Here is an 11,937-nt window from a genome sequence, read left to right on the forward strand (position 1 = left end):
AATATAAATATAACCGTAAATGCAGTTTGCATATAATCAGGCTTCTTTTTTTTTCTTCTTTTTTTTTGTGCCCATCCCAGAGGTGCAATATTGTTTTAAACAAGGTGACTGGAAAGAACTGAATTATTCCTGTTTTATGCCTAATTTGGTGTCAACTGACAAAGTATTTGCAGAGAAAATGTCAATTTTAAAGTTTACCACGGACACACAGACACACACACACACACACACACACAGAGAGAGAGAGAGACAACCGAACACCGGGTTAAAACATAGACTCACTTTGTTTACACAAGTGAGTCAAAAATATAGTTCTGTCTGACGAGATGGCAACATGCCAGTGGAATTTGGTATCGTAGCGCATTGTACAAACCCAGGGTACAATAAATTTTTATTTTACTCATGTCATCCCGCACCCCTTGCACACACACACACACACACACACACACACAGAATGGTTATGAACCATACTGGAACAGAATGAAAAAATGGTTATTAGCCGGTGGTATTGATGCACACTCCCCATTCTGGAACAAACTGTAAACAACTGCTTTGTTAAAAATGTATGGGATTTGTCTTTACATCTTCTGAATGATGGTCGTGTAGTAGATAACACACAGCATCAGCCATAAACTCATCTCTCATTTCCTGTGTAATTGCGTCAGACTACGAGTGGGATACTATCAAGGATACTATATAGCCAGTGACCATTCACCAGCTGTCATTATTATAAAAGATAAAACAGTGTCATTAGACTTTGTAAGGGATACGATTCCAAACTATAATCATAACAGAAAAAAGCAAACTGGACCAAATCTGAAAACATCCTTTCAGATGCCATATGAAATGAGATGTTAGAAAATTTACCTGAAAAGTTCCTCAGATTTCTACACAATAATATTCAATATTATTAGTCAAACGGAAATTTGCCGTCTTCATGGAAACAATCGATGGCTTTTCCTTTTTTTTTCAAAAAAGACAATCCAAAGACTGATAAAAAGTAATTAAAGGCTAATGGCTTTCACTTCCTATGCTGGAAAGTTAATGGAAGATTTAGTGCTTTGCAGGGTCCTTCATTACTGTGGAAAAAAATCTAATAGATCAAGCAGGCTTTAGAGAAGAGCAGTAAATTATCTAGTTAATATTACAACTCATATAAAACTTTAATTTGTTCTAAGAAAAAAATGTGCTCGCCACTCTATCTTTGACATTAAAAAAAGCATATGATTAAGTATGGCAATCCCATCTACTCTATAAGATAAAATCCATCAATTAATCAGGTTGCATGTTTCACTAAACAATAGCTTTTTAAGCAATAGAATAATCCAGACAAAGACGGGAAATATACTTACTGTAAATCCAGATCACTTGGCATGAGAATCTCACAAGAATCAGAAATAGCACCAATAGCCTGCTTTTAAATATCTTGACTTGCAATCTTTCACACAGTCTTTGTCAACTTATGTGAGCGGGTATAGTATGCAGACGATATATGCCTAGGGATGAAACTAACGAAGAAAAGACATATTCCCGGTAGATCAGTAAATCATATATGCAAAGAGGCTATATCAAGAAGAACTGAACCCCCCACTCAACACACCGAGTGCAAGGCATGTATGTGGCATTCTTCACGGCTTTGAAGAGTTCTGTTACCAGGGCTGTCAAAGATGGATGCGCACCAATTCTGGCAGAAGAACTGTTCCACGGAATGTTTCTGCACTTTTTGCAGAAGCTTACATGAAAGCAGCCACAATGAACAACGCCTCAATGAGGTTTTGATCCATTGGTATCTGACCAGTTTACCAGATGTTTTCAGAGACCACGAGTTTGCAGCATGTGCAATGTCACTGCAAGGGATGGCTCAAGACACCCAGCAGACCTAGGCCCGTCACTGCAAGGGATGGCTCAAGACACCCAGCAGACCTAGGCCCATATCCCTGCAGCCAGGAGACGACTTTCTCTCAGCGACTTGCAAACGTGAGTAACGCTAACACACTTTTAGAAGGACTGTCTGCTAATCATACAAATGTTCCCACCGCAACTAATGGTTGATGCTTTTTCAGAAGTGTTGCAATAGGCTTGGACAAGTGTCTTAAAGAAACAGTGATGGCATTTGGAAACAACTCTGACACACCTGAAGGCCACTACAGTTACCAATTTCACCAAAGTTGATTTAAAGGAAAAAATATACCTTGACATTCTTTTGATTTCAACCAGAAAACATTACAAATAAATGCTCGAAAAAATCTCAGAAATAAAAAAATCGAATTTCCTTTCACAACTGTTGTTTGTATCCTTTTTCTGTGTTTGGTCCAATATCCAATCACATGTGGTACGAATTCAGAACCAGCATTTGTATATAGAACCATCTGATATAATTTGAATTGTTCTTTTTTCACATGTTGAAATATAAAATTTCGTAAATGACATTCCTGGAATCAACAGCACAGTGCCTTTACTATCACTTATCGTCGAGAGATGAATGATATGCTGATTTGAATTCACAGTACATCATTTTATTCTTAGGGGTTTAAATATCCAGGCCTTTACCGTATATCATTTCAAACCAAATACAAAGTAAAACCTATAAAAGTATTATACACACACTTTTGCACTTACTCACAAGACCACACATACACAAGCACACGCACGCACACACACACATATGCATATATTCTTCTATATATTTATATATTGTCATGCCACGGCCCTTCTGGGATGGAACCTACCTCCTCACGCAGAGGAACAAGCGCTTAGATTTGTCTCTGCACAAGATTCAGCGCTAGAAAATTATTATTATTATTATTGTTGTTATTAGATGGAATAAGGAACTGTGAACGGAAAAATAAGTTTTATTCCACACACACACTATTACAAACACAAACACATGACAATAAAGAAAACGCCAAAGCAATGAAAATAAACTGCTCTATACTATGACTTTCAACATCCAGGCACACAAAGCACACACCGGCATGCACACACAGGTTCTCCAACGCATACACATGATTTCGCACACACACTTGGATCCGCGGTGATGACTACGATGATGAACGATGATGGATGTCCTGTCTGCCCTCTCCCTGAAGCTGGAGCATGAAGAAAAGTAGGGGAGGGATCGAACTTTGACCTCTACCACCTACCCCTGACCGCAGACGGTGAGCGGCACTGCAGAAGGGGGTGGTGGAAGACCTGAAGGGATGAAGTTCCACACAAGATGAAGCCAAAGAACAATGACTGCGATGAAGGATGACCTTGAGAAGCTTGATGAAAGGGTGGTGTTGGGAAAGAGCCAAGGGATGCAATTTGACGGGGGGAAGGGAAACAATTGGTGGAATGAAAGGGAATTGTAAGGCTGTTGTGTCCGCGCCCAACGTAGGATGCCGCTGCAGTCTTGCAGAGAGACCCTGGCCCGTTTGCCGTCCGAGTGGACTCAGGCAGGGGGAAAAAAGCAACAACAACAAACCTAAAAAGCCCAGATTACTAATACAAGCCTGAGAATTAAAACAACCACTTTTCGACGAATTCAAGTATATGATTAGAAAATCTGCATTAATCACTGTACTTGAGCAAAAATGTGGCTCAGACCAAATAAACAGTCTACGAAAAACACAGGCAACCATAAAATACTACCATATTACTGCTGCCACCAGTACTACTATTAATTTGGGAAACCAACTTTCCAGAACCTCCTTAAAATACTGACGATATAAAACGGCGCTTCTTTTTCCAAATTTTCCAACATGTGATGAAGCTTCTTATTTACAAATCGTATTGATTTGATTAAGTGTAAAAAGAAACGATAATCATTCAACCACGTATTCCAACAAACGAGCTAGCAAACAACCTTTATAGCATGCAAAAACATTTCGAAAGGGATCACGGTAATGTCCACATTTCATCCCCTATACTTTTCCGTTTGTAAGAAGGAAAATGTTGTAAATCGGTTAATAGGGTTGCAGTAATTATATTCTCTACATTTATTTCCTCTACTCTGTAAGCGGCCTTGTTTACGTCTCTTGACAGGGGAAGAAATGTAGAGTATATATTACAATGTTATTTTATTCAAACAAATTTACAATTTTTCCATCTTCGGAGCGAAACTGAATGGAAAGAAAACAGGGGAAGAAATGTTGATATTGCCAGAGATGCCTGCACATTCATCCCAAGCCACATCCAAATAACCCTGTCCTTTGAAGCAAAACTTTACACACACAAAACAAGAAAACGAATTCAAATGTTTAACTGAACAATACCTTAAAATACATAAAAGTTACTTACACAGAACAACTTGTTCGCCTGGTGCACCCTGGTCAGTCAGAAAACTCGACTTCAACACACAGGAGTTACAAAAAGCTGGGCAGTTTATATTGCCACAAATTGAACATCCAGAGGGATGCCGCCTGTGGAGACCTCTCTATGCGTTTGACTTCAAAAAACAAGTTTGAAGCTTCAGCAGCTGCTGCCTTAGCCATAAGTACATCGTAATAAATTAACAGCACGTGAAAAAAGAAAGAGATGACACAGCATACAGCTGCCAAATCCTGCTAAACACACAAAATTGTAACAGGTGTACGAAGTTTATAAACTGTACAAAAATGTCTGCATGCAGGCATCCTAAATAGAAAAAAGAAAAGGGTCATCTTTCGACTCGCTACACAGACACACACACACACACACACACACACACACACACACACACAGTGTATATATATATATACACCCCTATCCCTTCACACACACCCCTCATCCCCCTTCTCATCTCCCTCCCCACTCCATCCAAAGTTCACCCGTTTTGACGTTATGGCTTCACCGCGCCACCTTCCCTCTTTCCCCCTCCTTACCCCCCACTCCCTTGTCGGCTGTCTTTGTTCAATGACTTCACTGTCACCGGACCCAGCTGTTGAAACACGAACGGGTAAAATAAAATGTAATTTGAAAAAAAGCTACAAAACCAAACAAACAAACGAACGAACGAACAAATAAAAAAAGAAATAACGAAGAAAATTAAAAAAACAAGTAAACAAACAAACAAATAAACGAACAAACAAACAAAATAGAATAAATGAATAAATAGATAATACTTGGATGAATAAGCAGATAAATAGATAGAGGAAAAATGTTATAAACTTTGCTGTGTGTGTATATGTTTATTTGTGGTGTGTGTGTGTTTCAAGTGTCACAGTGTGTGTGTGTTTCCCTCTGTGTACTGCGTGTGTGTTTGTGTGTGTGTGCGTTTGTGCGTGTGTGCCAGTGAGCACGCGCACGTGTGTGTACGTGGTTCGTCCGTCGGGATCGACGAGGACCATCTAGTCATCCTGGGGGTGGGTGGGTTGGGCTCTGTGGGTGTGCAGATGACTGGTCAGGCCAATCCGCGCCCGGAAGGTTATGACGCAGTGTGGACAGGGGATGGTGGTGCTGTCGGGGACTTGTTGGCACTGCTTTTCCTGGCCTGTCTGCGTTGCTCTGCTGCAGTGATTCTGTTGGCCTCACAGGATTTGGCGCCTTTGTGGACAGCTGAACGCCGCTTTGGTCTGTCCATTGCATTCAGCTCCCACGTGTCGTGGCTGATGTTGAAGGCCTTCAGAGAAGCTTTCAGAATGTCTTTGAAGCGTTTCTTTTGTTCTCCATGGGATCGCTTGTCATGTTGGAGTTCGCCGTACAGCAGTTTCTTGAGGAGCCAGTGGTCTCGCATGTGAACTACATGGCCTGCATCAAGATGGCGTAGATGCTGGGCAAGTTTGCACGAGTGAGCACCTCTGTCAGGATCTTCTCTTGCCACTTTATGTCGAGAAGTTTTCTGAGGCTGGTGGTGTGGAAGTGGTTCAGCTTTTTGGCGTGGCGTTTGTAGACCGTCCATGATTCACATCCATAGAGCAGTGCGGTGAGAACTATGGCCTTGTATACTTTGAGCTTCGTCTCCAGGGTGATGCCCCTCCTGTTCCAAACGCTCTCATGGAGTCTGCCGAAGGCAGCGCTGGCTTTGGCGAGTCTGGCATTCACCTCGTCTTCGATGACAAATGTGCGAGAGAGTGTACTGCTCAGGTATGTGAACTTGTCCACCGCATTCAGTCGTTGCCCGTTGATGAAGATGTTTGGTTCAACGTAAGGCTTTCCTGAAGCTGGCTGGTGCATCACTTCAGTCTTCTTTGTGCTGATTGTGAGGCCAAAGTTGTCACAGGCAGCAAAGAACTTGTCGACACTGTGTTGCATGTCAGCTTCGGAGGCAGCGTTTAGAGCGCAGTCATCAGCAAACAGGAAGTCGTTGACGGTGTCTGTCCTCACCTTTGGTTTTGCTTGAAGCCTCCTGAGGTTGACGAGTGAGCCATCTGTGCGGTACCTGATGCCAATGCCTACGTCAGCGTCTCTGAAGGCATCTGTCAGCATGGCTGAAAACATGAGACTGAACAGGTGGGGGCAAGAACGCTTGACTCCGTTGGAGACAGGGAATAGTTCTGAAGTCTCTCCGTTGTCTTGGACTCGGGCTAGCATCCCATCGTGTAGTTGCCGTATGATGGTGATGAACTTTCTGGGACATCTGTACTTCGCCATGATTCTCCAAAGGCCATCTCTGCTAACAGTATCGAAGGCCTTGGTCAGACCGACATAGGTGGAGTAAAGGTCGGTGTTCTGTTCCTGACACTTCTCCTGGAGCTACCTGGCAGCAAACACCATGTCGATAGTCCCGCGTTCTTTTCGGAAGCCACACTGGCTCTCTGGTAAGAGACCTTGCTCAAGGTGTGCTATGAGAGGGTTGAGTAGCACTCTGGCCAGAGTCTTGCCTGTGACGGATAGCAGGGATATTTCACGATGGTTGTCACAGGCCCTTTGCGCTTGTACAGGTGTATGATGGAAGCATCTTTGAAGTCCTGTGGAACTGCCTCATGCTGCCAGATGAGCTGGAACAGCTGATGAAGCTTCTGTCAGCGCCATACCACCTTCTTTGTAGACCTCAGCTGGAATGGAGTCTGAGCCAGGGGCTTTGCCATTGGATAGCAGACGGATAGCTTTCTGGGTCTCCTCCAAAATTGGAATGGCATCCAACGACTCACTGACTGGCACCTGTGGAAGTCGGTCGATGGCTTCATCATTGATGGTGGAAGGGCGGTTCAGTACACTGTCAAAGTGTTCAGCCCATCTCTCAAGGATCCCGTCCTTGTCAGTGATTAGGGTAGAACCATCAGCACTGAGGAGTGGAGCAGATCCGGAGGTGGTGGGACCGTAGACTTCTTTCAGGCCGTTATAGAAGTTCTTCATGTCGTTCCTGTCTGTAAAGCCCTGGATCTCATCAGCTTTGTTGCTCAACCAGGAATCCTGCATCTGCCGCAGCTTCAGCTGGATGGTGCTGCGTGCGCTCTTCAGTATGTCTTTCTTTGACTGTGACTTGGGATCTTCAATGTGGGCTCTGTAGGCTTGGCGTTTGTCTTCTAGCAGCTGCTTGATCTCAGTGCAGTTCTCATCAAACCAGTCTTTGTGCTTCCTGGCAGAAGGCCCAAGGCACTCCATGGCAGTGTCGTACACCGTCTCATGCAGTGCACCCCATGCTGCCTCCACATTCTGGTTGTCCAGCACGGTGGACTCAAGGCGTTCCTCCAGGGTGTCAGCAAAGCTCTGCTTGATGTTGCCTAGCTCCAGCTTGTTGACATTCAGGCGTTTGGGTGCTTTCATGCCCTGAGGCCATCTCTTGGATGCGGAGGTTGAGTTTGGAGACGATAAGGCGGTGGTCTGTCCAGCACTCGGCACCGCACATGGCCCTCGTGACTCGTACGTCCTGCCTGTCCCTCTTCCTGACGATGACAAAGTCGATGAGATGCCAATGCCCAGAGCGAGGATGCATCCATGACGTCCTGTTACGGTTAGGGAGGCAGAAGACGGTGTTTGTGATAATAAGGTCGTGCTCGGCACATGTCTGGAGAAGTAGTTGACCATTGCTGTTACAGTTGCCAACCCCATGCTTCCCCGCCTTCCAAGGAGGTGCTGTCACAGCCAACTCTCGCGTTAAAGTCACCAAGAATGATGAGCTTGTCTGCGTTGGGAACAGTGGTGATGACAGCATTCAGGTCCTCGTAGAACTTGTCCTTGATCTCATCTGGGTTGGTCATGGTGGGCGCGTAGGCACTGACAATGGTGGTAAACTTCTTCCCGTTGCATATAGGGAGTTTCATCGTCATCAGGCGATCGTTCAGTCCTTTCGGGGGGCCAGCCAGCTTGCCAACAAGGGTTGGCTCCACTGCAAAGCCAACTCCAGCCTCACGTCTCTCCTCAGGTCCTCGACCACTCCAAAAGAAGGTGTAGCCTGCGCCTCGCTCACAGAGTTTGCCTTCTTCTGCCAGTCTGGTCTCACTTAAGGCAGCGATGTCGATGCTGTACCTGGCTAGTTCACTCACAATGAGAGCTGTGCGTCTCTGTGGTCTGGCAGAGTCGCTTCTGTCCAGAAGCGTACGCACGTTCCATGTGGCAATGGTCAATGGGGTGCTCCTTGTTTTCTTCTTTCTTTCCTTTGTGTGTCGACTGCTTGAGTAGGGTCCCCGTCAGCCGCGGTATGCTGACTAGGGTGTGTGGAGCAGGCAATGTTTAGGGCACCTTTTCTAGCCCCTTCCTCATGCCATGGAAGTGAGCAGTGCTGTCCTGAAGAGGGCTGCTCAGTCGCTCAGGGGGCTGCTGATCTCCACTGCTGCTCCAGTCAGTGAAAAACGACCCTATGGCCTGAGCCGCCTGTGTGCAGGTCCGCGGCTACGACTGCCAGTGTACCCACACCTGTTGCTTCGTCGCTCGCTTGTCGCCACAGGGCTTGGGGAAAATGATGGTATGGGATGAAGGATGACTGATGACTTGCGCGATGACTTTGTTTATAGTGAGGAGGAGTTGTGCACCGTCGACCTCACTCTCTTGTCCGAGACCGTCTGTATCCAGTGGCAAGACAAGGTCAAGACGACTGGAGATGGAAACGGATGCAGTGAATGACCAGGATGTCCCATGTGCCTCATCCTGCCCTTAGCACTCCACAGTGCTCTGCTGCAACCGCCTTCCTCTCCGTTGAACCATGAAGGTTTCTTCCGCAGAGTCCGCCGAATCCAGTCTTCACATGCTTTGGGAGACAAGCCCTAACTCACCGAGGTTTTGAGACCCGTCGGCTACCCTCACCTAGTTTAGTCAGCCTGTCAAAGCTGTTGCCCGGGGGTTGGGCGCTGCCGCATGCTAGCAGCTTCTAGGACCCATAGGTGAGAGCTGGGTGCCGGTGGGGACCAACAGAGGACGAACCACTCCCGGAAGAGCGTGACAAGTGTGACAAGCACCCCCTCTTGAGGCACTACCTCTCCCGTGCACCCCCTAACCCCCGCACGTGTGTGTACCGTGTGCAGCGTGCACGTGTGTGCGTTTGTGTTTGTGGTGGTTAAATGATGTAAGCTACACACAGGCACTGTAAAAGTGTTATCATTAGGCAGCGGATGTGAGACTGGTAAGAATTATTCTCATCATTCTCCTTCACATCTTTGATCCTGCAGAAAGCATTATCAGTCACATATATATACATGCATTTGTATTGGACTGTTTCTGGATCTTTGTAAGAGGGACTAACGAGCCGGGGAAGAATCGAGCCGGGGTCTATTTACATGGGGGGGGGGGGGGGGACTATCGAGCCGAGCCTGTAATAATGGGTTGGGGGACGTGATGAGGTTGCGAATTTCACACACACGCACACACAGATACACACAGACGCATGCACACGCGCGCATATATACATACACACAAAATACACACACATACAGAGACAGGCACACACAAACAAAAACTGAACAGCAGGAAACTCAGCTCTCTTTGTCATTGTTTATTGTGTGTGTGTGTGTGTGTGTGTGTGTGTGTGTGTGTGTGCATCAAAGTGTGGATGTAGGCTTATTCGTGTAAGGCTTTCACCCTTTCTGCACTGCTTTCTCAAGCTTCTGTTCTCAAGTTACGACCGTCTTGACGTATGGGTTTTGCAGTCCCGAAGTCGTGTGTCATACACGTGTGAGCACCTGAACACCCACTCACATCAGCACTGGTTCGCATGCACGCTCACGTTGAGGCACTCGCACATTATAAGCTACAATGTGACAAAGGGTCACTCTGCGTTATAGAAAATGTGCATGTGACAGGAACGTGCGCGAGCATGTACCCGAACACAATCACACACACACACGCGCTCTTTGTCTCTCTCAGCCTCTCTCTCCCTCCCTCTCTGTGTCTCTCTCTCTCTCTCTCTCATACTTTAACAGTTGCGTAGAAAATTAGAGAAGTGACAGGTCAACAGCTGTTCTCAAAGAATATACTTTTAACGTTATATATCAGGGATTCTATAGTTACACTGCCATCTTTCAGAATAAATAGATAAATAAATAAAAACGCACACGCACGCGAACTCGCGCATTAAAAGCCACAAGGCTCACTTTGTACTGAAGGATAATAATATGCATATGTGTGCATGCATGTGTGTGTGTGTGTGTGTATATGTGTGTGTGTGTGTGTGTGTGTGTGTGTGTGTGCTTGTGAGTACGTGCAGAAGTGCGTGCATAATACTTTCATAGGGTTTTTTTTTGTTTGTTTGTTTGTTTTTTGCTCTGAAATGAACTACTCACCTGGAAATCTATGACAATGTGCAGGATGAACGTACAATACAATATGTACAATTGACATGTACAATTTTAACGTATGTGTCAGTCCTTCAGTATATTTACATCTATACTTACTATGTATCATTAATTAATTACTATATTTTAAAGCGAATGTTATTTTTTTAATATGAAAAATGTATACATTCATTGCTTCTGTTTCATCAAGTTGTGCTTTATGTTGTTTTTACGTGTCTGTGTTGGGTAATTGTCTTCTGTCGTTTTGCCGCACTGATGCAATTTCCCTTTATGAGATAACAAAGATTATTATCTGTACATATATTTTTTCTTCTTTTTTTTTTTTTTTCACGTTAAAATCATGATAGATGTACTTTGGTCTGTGTGAGAAAAGTGCATGGAACTCGGTTTTGTCTTTCCACCATATCATTCATTTACCTTAGTCCCCTTTTATTATTCACTTGTGTTGAATGTGAACAGGTCGAGTTTTGGGGGGTTTATTTTTTATACGGTTTCTCTCTCTCTCTCCCTCTACAAGTCGACAATTTGGCTGTGCAGTCTGACCCGTTAATCCCCCTGTGCTCGTAAAATACGCTTGGATATGCATATGACAGGAACGCGTGCCTGAGCGCACGTACACACACACACACACTCTCTCTCTCTCTCTCTCACACACACGCACACACACACACACACTGAAGCAATTACATGGGAATTTCGAGAAGAGACAGGTCAACAACTGTGCTGTCTGTTGTTGTATATCAGGGACCTGGTTCTCTTAACACTGCCGTCATTCAGAATGTATGAAACACACACACACACACACACACACACACTTGCGCACTCACGCATTTTAAGCCCCAATCTATCTGCATACCAACGAAGTACGCGTTATTTTCTAAGACACATCTAATACATACTGGTCACATGCTCTATCGACTTGTATCTTCCCATAGCAGTGAAAAAGTCGGTTTTGTATGTGGAACATGTGTTCCAATGTTGCATGTACTACTGTGGCCAGGTGGTAACTCGTCCACTAAGGTGGCGAGAGGATCCCAGGGCACGGGATCGAATCTCACGCTCGCCAGTATTTCTTCCCCTCTACTAGACCTTGAGCTGTGGTCTGGACGTCAGTCCTTCGAGTGACACGGTAACTCAATTCCCGTGTGCGACACTTAGCGCACCTAAAAGAACCCATGGCAGCAAAAAAAAGTTGTCCCTGGCAAAAAATACGTGGAAAAATCCACTTTGATAGTAAAACGACTACACTTGCAGACAGAAAAAGAAATGGGTGACACTCTGTTGTGGTGACCCGCTCTGCCCAGGATGA

This window comes from Babylonia areolata, chromosome 35 (genome assembly GCF_041734735.1).
Source record: "Babylonia areolata isolate BAREFJ2019XMU chromosome 35, ASM4173473v1, whole genome shotgun sequence".
NCBI lineage: Eukaryota > Metazoa > Mollusca > Gastropoda > Neogastropoda > Buccinidae > Babylonia > Babylonia areolata.